The sequence below is a fragment of the Chinchilla lanigera genome, unplaced genomic scaffold (genome assembly GCF_000276665.1).
Source record: "Chinchilla lanigera isolate Chin_1 unplaced genomic scaffold, ChiLan1.0 scaffold00012, whole genome shotgun sequence".
In the NCBI taxonomy this organism is placed as follows: domain Eukaryota; kingdom Metazoa; phylum Chordata; class Mammalia; order Rodentia; family Chinchillidae; genus Chinchilla; species Chinchilla lanigera.
In genome coordinates, this window is record NW_004955413.1 from 26,299,348 (window position 1) to 26,310,777 (window position 11,430).

An 11,430-nucleotide genomic window follows, 5' to 3' on the forward strand; every position below is an offset into this window, starting at 1 on the left:
GAAAAGAAAAGAAGAAAGAGTGTCAGGAGCTAGGGGAAGGTGAAAATAGGAAGTTACTGATTATTGGTTATGAGTATTCAGTTCCAGTTTTTTGGTTTTTTCTTTCAGTTCCAGTTTTGTAAGGTAAAGAGTTCCTGGGACAGATGAATGTGTGTAACACAACTAAACAATACACTTAAAAGGTTAATACAGTAAATTTTACAGTACACGTGTATTACCACAATTTTTAACAACTGGAGTAGAAAAAGTTATTCAACTGCAAACCTACACTACCCATCAAGAAAAAGGAAGAGTAATCTGAGAGCAGAGGCTACAGCCCCGGCCAGCAAACCACAGAGAATTACTTCCAGGCTTTGAAACAAAACAATTTCCCTGCTGGATTTTGACATTGCTTAGGCCAGTGACCCATTCATTCATTCCTTTTTCTCTCTTCTGAAATGAGAATGCCTGTAACTGTTATACTATGCCTATAATATGCCCCACAATATTATATTTTGAGAACAGATAACACATCATTTACAGAGTAAGAATTTATGTCCTGGAGCTGATATTTACGATGAGATCTTAGACTTGAGTTGATGCTGCAATAGGTTAATACTTTCAGGGATTTGGGAACTGGATGAATGTACCGTAGTTACATTCAGGGCAGAGGAGAATCTCTCTCACTTATATAGTAATTTATTACAGCAGCCATATGAAATTAAACTAATACAGATAAACAAGGGTAATTATGGTGGAGATGTTAAGGAGTGATGCGACTACAGACATATTCTCAAAACACAACAGGACTTGTAGATACAAGTGGTATCCACAAAAGGTACCTTGGTTCACAAACTTAGTTCTTTCCACGACTCTGGTCACAAACTGAGTTGAACAAGAACCAAATGAAATTTGCGCATGACGTCAACACTGAATCTAAACTCTGAATTTGATTCAGTTCTTGTCCAATTCAGTTTGCAACCAGAAGTGTGGAAAGAATTAAATTCGTGAACCGAGGCAGCACTGGAACTGGGTTCCATGAAGTGGAAACGATGACTACAAGGTTCTTGCCTTAGTAAACAGAAGATGAGTTGTTTCACTAAACTATGGAAAAATTGGCTCAACAACACGCAAGTCAGTGGTGACCACAATGCAAATGGTTTTGGTAGAATGTGGAGCTAGGTAACACCATAGAGAAAGTTAGGAAATCCAGAGACGGCGGGTGTGGTGCCACACATCTGTAATCCCAACACTCAAGAGGCTGAGGCAGGAGGACTGCCAAGAATCTGAGGCCATCCTGGGCTACATAGAAAAACCTTTCCTCAAAGGAAAGGACAGAGGGAGGGAGAGAGACAGGGAGACAGGGAGACAGGGAGGGAGGGGGAAGGAGGGAAGGAAGGAAGGAAGGAAGGAAGGAAGGAAGGAAGGAAGGAAGGAAGGAAGGAAAGAAGGAAGGGAGGAAGGAGAGAGAGGGAAAGGAAGGGAAAGCATGAAAAAAAGTCCAGAGAGCTGGGTATAGCGGCGCTCAACTGTAATCCCAGTACTCTGAAAGGCTGAGGCAGGCGATGGTAAATTGAAGCCCAGCCTGGGCAACTTAGAGAAACATCTCAAAATAAAACACGGGCTGGGGATGTAGTTCAGTACAAAGGGCCTGGGTTCAATCCCCAGTAGCCTGAGAGAAAAAAACAGAGAGGGAGGAAGGAAGCCAGAGTACTAGGTTCTTATCATTTACTTTGAATACTGTATTGTTCTTTTCCCAGTTATGCTGTTATCTGTTCACTGCCCTCCACTCTATCTTGCTTCAATTTATAGACCAAAGTTCAAGTAACAAGTTGATAAAGTTTCAAGCCAGTATGTTCAAGGGAATATAGGTCAAAGGAGTTATGTTCAGAACACTGCCCTCTGAGCAGGAGAAAGGGTTTCATTTGTTCATGAAGTATTTACTGAGCATGTACTACATGCCATGCATGCCAGGCAACATCCTGGTCCCTGGAAATACATACAAGGTCCCTGGCTTCACAAAGACTGAAAACATAAGCTCTGGGGATGTAGCACAGCACTAAAGCATCTGCCTAGCATGCTCAAAGCCCTGGGTTCAACCTCTAGAAAAGCAAAAAAAAAGTAACTGCAGCTAGTGCTACAAAAGAAATTTTCTGGCTGCTATGAATAACTAACATGTACTGAAGAACCTACATGTTAAATGCTTTACATGTAACTTCATTTAGCCTCACACCTGTCCTATAAGGAAATCGAGGGCTGGGGATATAGTTCAGCAGCATAAGTACCTGCCTGGTAAGCACAAGGTCCTGAGCTCGATTCCCAGTACCAAAAAATAAAAAATAAAAATATAAGGAAAAAGAGATTTTGAAAGATTAATACTCTTGCCCCCAAATCACAGAGCCAGTGAACAGTACAGCCAGTATGAAAACCAGGCATTCAACCCAAAACAGATCACTAGGATCTCCAACTACTACTTCCACTGCAGGGAAACAAACTATGCTTTTAAAAAACAAAACAAACAAGTGCCCAGAAGAGGAAGGCCCAGAAGGAAAAGCTTTGAGAATCCTTGCTCTAGAAAGAGCTTTCTAAGTTTTCTAAGCTCACGGGATGAAGGTGAAATTTGGAGGGTATTCAAAAATCCCTTAACACTCTCCAAATAGAACAAAAGGTTACACTATAATTAACTCAGTTTTATTTAGGCACCCAATGGGTTATGCTGAAAATAAAATGTCATGAATACATTGTTCAAATTGTACATATCACGTCCACTATTCATTCATACTTATCTGCTAAGTTTACCTTCAGAATCAGCCTTCAGGAAAGGGGGGAGGTCATGCTACAGAGGCTGATTTAGAAAAATGATTATTTCTTTTACTTGTTTTTTGTCTTTTATTTTGTCTTTTTGAGACAGGGTCTCGCCATGCAGTTCAGACTGGCCTTGTGCTCACTTTGTAGCCCAGGCTGGCCTCAAACTCACAACGATCCTCCTGCCTCAGCCTCCCAAGTGCTGGGATTACAGGCGTGCGCCACCACGCCTGGCCAGAAAAATGATTAAATAATTATCTCACTCAATGTATACAAAGATTCCTAATGAATATTATGAAAATAAACCATACCTCCTATGGACATGTTCTGGGTGAAGAAAATCTAAATTTATTTCATTTTCAACCATTAGGGTATGATTTCATCATGTTCTTGGTTTCCTATTTCATTCCAGAACACCCTCATCCCTCTCATAAAAAGTATGACCAAAAAGGAAATAGCAATAAGACAATGTGAAATAGTTCACTGAATTTATAAAACACCATAAAATACCGTATCATTGCCCTCAATGCCATACCTTAGGAAATAAACATGGAGTGTCAGGTTTAAAGACTAACAGACTCAGAAACTGAAGCTTTACTTCAGAAAAAGTGATTTTCACCCATAGAAGGGCTAAGAAAGAAAATGACGCTTACTTATAATTTATAAATTCTCTTTCCCTATCTCAAAATAAAGACTATGTGCACATAGCAAACTCAAAAAGACTACTTCAGCGGGTTAGGGATGTAGCCTGGTGGAAGAGTGGTTTTTTTCCCTCAGCACTAAAACAAAAAAGTCAGGTATGATGGCACACACTTTAACTCCAGAACTCTAGGAAGCTGAAGCAGGATGATCAGAAGTTTAAGCCTTGCCTGGGTAATTAGTGACTTAATGAGACAATACCTTAAAATAGTTTGAAAAAATAAAAAAAGACTGGGGATGTAGGTCCCTGTGAAAGCTCTGGGTTCGAACCTCAACACGGAAAAAAGAAAAAAAAGACTAACCTAACTATGTTAATTGTATTAGTAAACATAAAAAATCAACAATAAAGCCAAGACTGAACATGTAGCTCAGAGGAAGAGCATGTGCCCAGCCTATGCAAGGCCCTGGGTTCGATCCTCAGCATGAAACATGCATACACACATGCACGCACACACATGCGCGTGCACACATGCACACACGCGCACACACAAGCAAAAATAAAGCCAAATTTCAACCACGATGAAACCATTCTAGCACCAAAAGGCAACATGGTATATCCTAAAGAGAAGACAACTTCCCGAGTTCCTGCAAATTTTGTGGTAGTGAAAATATGCACAGATTGACCATGATTAAGAGACCCTGACATCACTTCATCCATTTACAGTTAAAAGGATACTAAAACAATAACAAAAAAATTCTACAAATGTGGACATTACAGTACACCCCTTATTTGGTAGCACTTACTGAATAACTTAACATGTGAAGTCTCGATATAGTTTTCATTTCAGGAATGACAACAAAATACATATAAGGAGGATTTCAAAGAATACTGTAAGAACTGTAAGACCTTGATTATTACCACAGGGAATCTTCACCGTGACTGACATTTTTGCTCACTATGCTAAAGACTTAAAAGAGAAAGAGACATTTACGAGGGACAAAATTCAGGCACCTCGTATACAGTCCTAAGGAGTGAGATCATTTAAATCGCACAGACATGGGTTCAAGTCCTAACTATGATCGTCCTAAATTAAACTAGTTCCTCTCCAAGCTTTTCTTCACATCCTCCCAACAACCTCCTGTTGTAAGAACTCCACTTCATAGATGAAGAAACTGAGTCATAAATTGTAGCAGTCAGCCTATCACAGCTGGTGATTATTAGTATCCAGATATCTGCACACCCTCAAACTGTCATGTAAAGTCTTTGACTGTACTCTCTCGGATTAGGGAGTTCAGAATTTTTTTCAAATTATACCCACTATACTTCAATTTTTGTCCTTGTTTTCTTTTTTCTTTGTCTTTTTGAGACAGGGTCTCGTTATGCAGTTCAGGCCAGCCTTGAGCTTACTTTGTAGCCCAGGCTGGTCTCAAACTCCAAACGATCCTCCTGCCTCAGCCTCCCGAGTGCTGGGATTACAGGCGTGCGCCACCACGCCCGGCTCCCTTGTTTTCTTTTTTGAGACAGATCTCACCATGCAGTTTAGGCTGGCCTTGAACTCACTATGTAGCCCAGGCTACACAGTGATCCTCCTGCCTCAGCCTCCCAAGTGCTAGAATTACAGGTATACCCCACCACACCCAACTCCACTAATAATTTCAGAGAAACAAGAACTGAAAATGCCCACCCATCTTCAAATTCAGTAACAAATTTAGGATACACTCCAAATTTCAAAAAGAACTATCCAAATTAATTATCAGCTCTCATTTACACAGGGAATGACTCCTAAATGCATATTAATACGAGTGAGTAGACAGCCAGGAGCAGTGGTACACACCTGTAATTCTGGCTACTTGGAAAGCTGAAGTGGGAGAGTTGCCAAGTTCAAGGCCAGCCTGGCCAATTTAGCAAAACCCTGTCCTAAAATAAATAAAAAGACTGGAAATGTACATCAGGGGTACAGTACCCCTGGATTAAATCTTCCAGTACAAAAAAAAAATGGGTAGCCAATGACAGCACGCACGCACACACACACACATACTCGAGATATTTGAAAAAAATAAAATAAAAAAGCATATGAACAACACTCCTTCCAAGGATATTAAATACTTTTTACTCCTGCTGCCTGAGCAGCCCTTACACACTGGCTGTGGAAGTGGCCTGGACCCAGCTACCAGGCTGCGGTGGAGACTCAGACCACTTGATTTCTCAGCACCTCCATCCAGCTACACAGTGAGAGCTGACAACAGGGACGAGCTACAGAACCCAAGGCAACCTACGCAGTCAGTTCCACTCCAGGCACACTGGCAGGTCACCCAATTTCTGCTGTAACACCTGCAGTGACACTGAGTTCAACTACCTTCTCTCTTCAGACCTGATATGTAGTTAGTATTTTTAGGAATCCATGCAGTTTGGCTTTTTGTTTGTTTTGCAAAGTGGGGATTAAGTTCAGGGAGCACTGAGCTATAGCCCAGTCTTTTTTTTTTTTTTAATTTTTCATTTTGATGGTGTATTACTTTTCTTGTTGCTGAGACAAAATACCTGACACCCACAGTTAAAGGAGGAAAGGTTTTACTTTGGCTCATAGCCGGCTCCAAGGCAGGGTGGCATGGCAGAGAGGCATCACAGAGGAGAAAAATTCAATTCACGGCAGGCAGAAGGCAGCAAAAGCAGCAAGCAACAAACAACAAAGCAACCCTCTTTGTATCCCTTATCCAGGATACTCACCTTAGGGCAGACAGGACTCACACCCAGGGAGGGGCACCCTTAATCCAAGCATCACACCATGAACAATCCCAGCATCACTTCCTTGACCTCAGCATTACCCACCTTAGATCCAGCCACCTCCAAAAAGCCCCACCTATGACCACATGAAGTTCTGGGGGGACATCTATATACCACCCCTAACAGATAACCTTCAACTTGGGATACTCCTGCCTCAGCCTCCTGAGTAGCTTGTTTTGACTGTGGAGTTGAGCTATATAAAACCACTGGTTAGGTCGAGTGTGATGGCATACCCCTGTAATCCCAGCACTTGAGAAGCTGAGGCAGGAGGATCGCTGCGAGCATGAGACCAACCTCGGCTACAAAGTGAGCTCAAGGCCAGCCTGACTGCATGGCAAGACCCTGTCTCAAAAAGAAAAAAAAAAAGAAACCACCACTGATTCACTCTACTTTACAAAATCAAACTTTCGTACACCAGATTACTGAATTGGAAAACCATGCTGAAGAAGCAGTGGTTAACATTTAAATGTCCCTTTCTGAATACTCTTATCATTCTACACTCATTCATCTCTCTGATTCCAACCTCATTCAGCCACAGTCTATGCTACTGCCAAGAGCCAGTAACCATGGATCCTAATAATCATCACAATGAGGGGCATGTAAAACTCTTCCAAAGACTTTATTTTGTATTTGCTTAGTACTCACCACAGCAGCATGAAGTAGGCACCATTATTATCCCCATTTTACAGCTACTGAGACACAGAGAAGACAAAGTAACAAAAGTATCACCATCACACAGCCCAAGGTCACTCCAACAGCTGGCTAGTGGGGCCTAGATTCCAGCCAACCAGTCAGACTCTATTACTCACGTTAACTGCCTGCCTTGCACTGATAATTTATCATTTTTTTCAGTATCAGAAACATGAGCCCACCCTCTCCTTACACACAAAGATCAAATATTTGTCTTTACTGTCAATACTGACCTAGATTACTGTACTTGTAACATTTCTTACAGGCTGAGGGTGTGGTTCAGTGGTACAGCACTAGTCTGGCATACATGGAACTGGGTCCAATCTCCACCACTGGAGAAAACGAAATTGTGTGGCACTAATTCAGTGTCCATTTCCACATATTAGCTAACTGTGTGGACCACACACAATAAGCATTTTTAAGTATTATAAGAATTAGAGCTTTCTTTCCAGCAGGGCATGGTGGCATGCACCTGTAATCTCAGGCTGAGGCAGGAGGACTGCAAGCTCCAGCCCAGCCTGGGCAAGTTACTGAGCAACTTCCTGAGATCCTGTCCCAAAATTTAAAAAAATATAAGGACTGGGGATGTAGTTGAGTGCAAAGGCCCTGGATACAATCCCGGTACCACAATATAATAAATCAATGGGGATTTATTTCAGTTATAGAGCACTTGCTAGCATGCTTGAGAGCCTGGGTTCAATCCCTAGTACCACAAAAAACAAATAAGAAAAAAATGTTCCTATGTCAGTTCCAACTATCATTCCAAGAATGTATATATATTTTTATACACACAAGAGAGAAATGTTCATGATCATTTTATAATCAATATTTATTAAGCACTTAATACAACCCAAGATCAACTCTTTTTTTTTGGTCTTTTTGAGACAGGGTCTTGCTATGCAGTTCAGGCTGACCTTGAGCTCACTTTGTAGCCCAGGCTGGTCTCAAACTCGCAATGACCCTCCTGCCTCAGCCTCCTGAGTGCTGGGATTTATAGGCGTGTACTACTATGCCTGGTTCCCAGGAACAACTCTTGAAGCCAGGAACAAAACAAAACAAAACAAAACAAAAAGCTTAGCACAAGCCTGCAGTCCTTGCTACTTGGGAGGCTAAGATAGAACAGAAGGATCACTTAACCAGGAGTTCAAGACCAGCCTGGGCAACACTGAGAAAACTCAATTTAAAAAAAAGAAGAAAAGAAAAACAAACAAACAAACAAAAACTGACCTTTTGGAGCTGGGGATTTATTAACTCATTGTGAGTTCAGCGGCACAGTGCCTGCCTGGCAAGCGCGAGGTCATGAGTTCGATTCCCGGTAACCAGGGTAAAAAAAAAAAAAAGAAAAAGAAAAACAAATACCCTCACCCTTGGAAGTTTACAGTCTGGTATATGCTCTTGCTAGCGTTCTCTCTAAATGTAACAAAGCAATCTTTGTTAATATGATTTCAAAATCCTAATTTGTTGACCATGTCTACAAATCCTTTTTTTGTACACAGAATTATTTAAACTGCAGTCTCAAGAGAAACCTATGTTTAATAAACTTTGTAAAGTGCCTTGTTTAGAATTTATGTGTATCAAACGTTCTTCATTTCACTGTATGTGTTCACAGGCCATATCTTTTATTACCACATTTATAAGTATAAAATACATTACAGATAAACTTTATTTAGTACAGTGACTCTAAATCAAAACTGAGGCTTTATTTCACAGAAAATAATTTTTGACAGATGTAGTAAAATGATACTAAAACATAGATAGAACTTTCTAATCTCTTTTATATTTACTTCCAAACCAGGAATGGTGTCAAATGCCTATAATCTCAGCACTCCAGGAGGCTAGGGAGGAGGATGATAAGTCAACCTCAGTCTAGGTAACTTAGCAAGTTAGAGATCCTGTCTCAAAATTTAAAACAAGAATTTAAAAAGGGGGCTAGGGCCAGGCATGGTGACATATGCCTGGAACCCCAGCATTCAGGAGGCTGAGGCAGGAGGATCACTGTGAGTTTGAGGCCCGCCTGGGGTACACAGTGAACTGAAGCCCCAACTGAACTACACAGTGAGACCCTATACATGAAAGCCCTGCGTTTAACCCTCAATACCATAAAAATAATTAATTAATTACTCCTACAAAGCACTATTAAAGGAAAGGGACATACTACACCTTTAAATCAGAGATTTAAGCCCTGATTCTGTCATTAACTGTGTAATGCTGGTTAAAGTATTTAACTACTTGAGACCCAGTTTCCTTACCTTAAAATAGAGGTAAAATTGACTTCATCGAGTTCTTATGAAAATTAAGTAATACATTAAAAGCCTGGCTCAATTCCTGGAAAACACAGTGGGCATTCAGGAACGTTAATTTCCTCCCTCTTCCCCAGGGCTGCTAACTGTTGTTGGGTTTGTCAGGAGCCTTTCTGCTTGGAATCATCTTCACCAGAGTCGACTCAGCTTGGAGGCCAGCCTTCTGGTGAAGGCTTTTCTTTCTTTCTTTTTTTTTTGGAAAAAAGGTCTCACTTTGTAGTGCAGGTTGGCCTCAAACTCATGCTGATCGTTCGCCTCAGCCTTCCAAGTGCTGGGATTACAGGCATGCACCACCACACCCTCCTATGTGAAGCTCCCTCCACATTCCTAGGACTCTGGGTTTGCACCCACACTTTATTTCAGTTTCTTAAAATCATCTGTCACTTTCTGTCTCTCCCATTAAACTATAAGCCCCTGAGAGCAGAGATCATATCTCAATAATCCCAGCTCAGAAAAACAGCTGGCACATTTCAGGGCTAGAACAAAAGTTTGCTGAATGAGTAAATGAAGTTATTAAAAGTACTGGTAATTACTATTGGGTGACCCAAACTTTATGGTTCTGCCCTTAATGGGTTGAGATCCTTTTTTATACTTTTCTGAATCCCTCTCTCATAGCATCTGGCAGTTTACTAAGAACATGGAAAGTCTGCAATAAATACTTTTGGATGATGGGATCCACATTACACTCTCGTCTCTATGATTTAACTCTAAATAAAAAATCCCAGTGGATGTGTCTTTGGGAAGCTTTTTTGGTCTTGTTTTGGTTTTCTTTCTGTTTTCGGCAGTAATAGGGTTGAACTCAGAGTGCAGAACTACACCACCAGCCCCACTTTGAGAGGGGCGTCTCCTAACTGCTAGCCATGAACTTGCAATCCTCCTGCCTCAGCCTTGTGAGTAGCCAGAGTTATAAGCATGGGAAGTCTTTTAAATGGGAACTCTTGGACTGGGGATTTAGCTCAGCGGCAAAGCGCCTGCCTGGCAAGCGCAAGGTCATGAGTTCAATTCCTAGGACCAAAAAAAAAAAAAAAAGTAACTCATTTCACTAAGAAAATGGCTATTAGAAAGGCCTTTGATTTGCTACTAAAAATGCAAACGTAAGGCAAACCTTTAATAACTTTCAGCCAAGGGGGCTGGGGATTTAGCTCAGTGGCACAGCACCTGCCTGGCAAGCGCAAGGTCGTGAGTTCGATTCCTGGTACCGGAAAAAAACCAAAACCAAAATAAATAAATAAATTTCAGCCAAACATTCCCCACCCTGCAGTCCTGGGCGAGCTGGCTGTACCCTCTCACCCCTGGGAGGTGGCTGCTTGTAACAGTAAAACTCCATCAGTAAAATTGGGGGTGGGGGTGTTCCCCTAAACTAAAACACTCAGGTTTAACTTATTGAAAATCAACCTTAAGTTACAGCTTTGGCTTCATTTAGAAAAGATCTTGAAAAATCTCAAAAACTGGTAACTCGGGGACGTTCTGGACATCCTACAGATTTAAAGCCAAGTAAAAACACATGAAGCGCAGGTGCAATTTCGCTGCTATATCGAAGGTGGACGTATTTCACACTGCTGGATACACACGCGCCATGCCACGGAGAGGCGGCAGGCAGTAAACCGTCCACCAAACCGCCCTTTGGTTTCACCACGTAAGAGAGAGCCTGGCAAAGCCGAGCTGGCCTTAGCGCTTAAATGCACACTCGTCCACCAGTCTTTCCGAAACTGACAAGAGCAAACCTGGCCTGGGCCCTTACCGTGTGCCGAAGACTGTGTCCACCGTTTTACGTGAACTCTCACCTTCCACACTTACCAACCCGCCTTGGGGCGGGCTCTGTTATTACCCCAGCTCTGCACACGAGAAGCTGCAGCGGAAGATTACACAGGCAGCAGACGGCAGAGTAGGGAGTCATCTGGAAAGCTCCAGGGCTCCAGATCGCGGTGCTTTCTTACGGCTACAGAGACCGGGGCGGCGTAATCACAGCGTCCTGACACTTCAGAGACCCACACACACTTTCTTGGCTGTCAAGTTTGCAATCGACGCCGGGCGCTTGCAGAGCGGGCGGCATGCGGCTGCCGCGCAGGTCCCACTGCAGGTGCGCCTCCCGGCCCGGGCAGACTCAGGATCGCCTTCGGATCCTGGGCGTTTGCTCGGATGCCGGAAAAGCGCCGCAATGGAAGAGCACCCGGGGCGCAGCGAGGGCGGGACGCCGCGCGTCCCCCACCCGGCGCAGCGCGACCCGGCCCGGGG

At 42.6% G+C, this 11,430-nt stretch overlaps 1 protein-coding gene across 1 annotated transcript in view; it reads right to left on the bottom strand.

Moving 5' to 3' along the window:
* The window catches only part of Mkl1 (megakaryoblastic leukemia (translocation) 1), a gene marked incomplete in the record, with an annotated part of 172,213 nt that overhangs the window by 160,288 nt on the left and 495 nt on the right, over positions 1-11,430 (bottom strand).